We start from the raw sequence: 496 nt of genomic DNA on the forward strand, positions 1-496 counted from the left end.
CGCGGGGACGCCTGATCTCTGCAGCGCGGGCGAGTGGCCGCGCGGAGCGGAACCAGCCAAAGGCGCCCGGACGCCTGCAGGTACATGCTTGTGTCCCCTCTTCCCCGCGCGCTCCGGAGACTTCTCCGTGCGACCCTGCAACTTTCCCCATCATCTGCTGCCCAGCCCCGCGGTGGCCCAGGTCACGAGTGCACGACCCCCGCAAACCTACACCTGCCGGGCGCGCCTCTCTCCGGCGCGCTCCATCCTCTGGTCCCCAGAGCCCGTCGTCGCTGGAGCCCTAAGGATCCGCCTGTTGCGCGAGCCGCCGGCAGCCGAGACAGTGTCTGGGTCCCTTGGAAAGCCGCAGGGAGGGTGTCTAGAATCCATTCTTGGGCGCCGGGTGGGGGACGGATGGAGACGGGAGAATCGAGGAGCCGCTGAAAGGCGGCACTTGGCGGAGGGGCAGCCCTGGGGCGTTTCCTTAGCCTGGAAGCCGTTCCTTCTCTTCCTAGAG

The 496-nt window shown here is 68.1% G+C and overlaps 1 protein-coding gene across 3 annotated transcripts in view; it reads left to right on the forward strand.

Moving 5' to 3' along the window:
* The window catches only part of KCNS3 (potassium voltage-gated channel, delayed-rectifier, subfamily S, member 3), a 48305-nt gene that overhangs the window by 1196 nt on the left and 46613 nt on the right, over positions 1-496 (forward strand). Inside the window, exon 1 of one of the 3 annotated variants that reach the window (XM_010840512.1) lies at positions 1-80. The exons of 1 other annotated variant lie outside the window; for it this stretch is intronic. The gene's annotated coding sequence lies outside the window, so the exon portion shown is untranslated. The remainder of the gene's footprint in view (positions 81-496) is intronic. One more of the 3 variants, XM_010840513.1, reaches the window with a different exon arrangement.

Source organism: Bison bison, unplaced genomic scaffold (assembly GCF_000754665.1).
Source record: "Bison bison bison isolate TAMUID 2011002044 unplaced genomic scaffold, Bison_UMD1.0 scf7180017864145, whole genome shotgun sequence".
Lineage (NCBI taxonomy): Eukaryota > Metazoa > Chordata > Mammalia > Artiodactyla > Bovidae > Bison > Bison bison.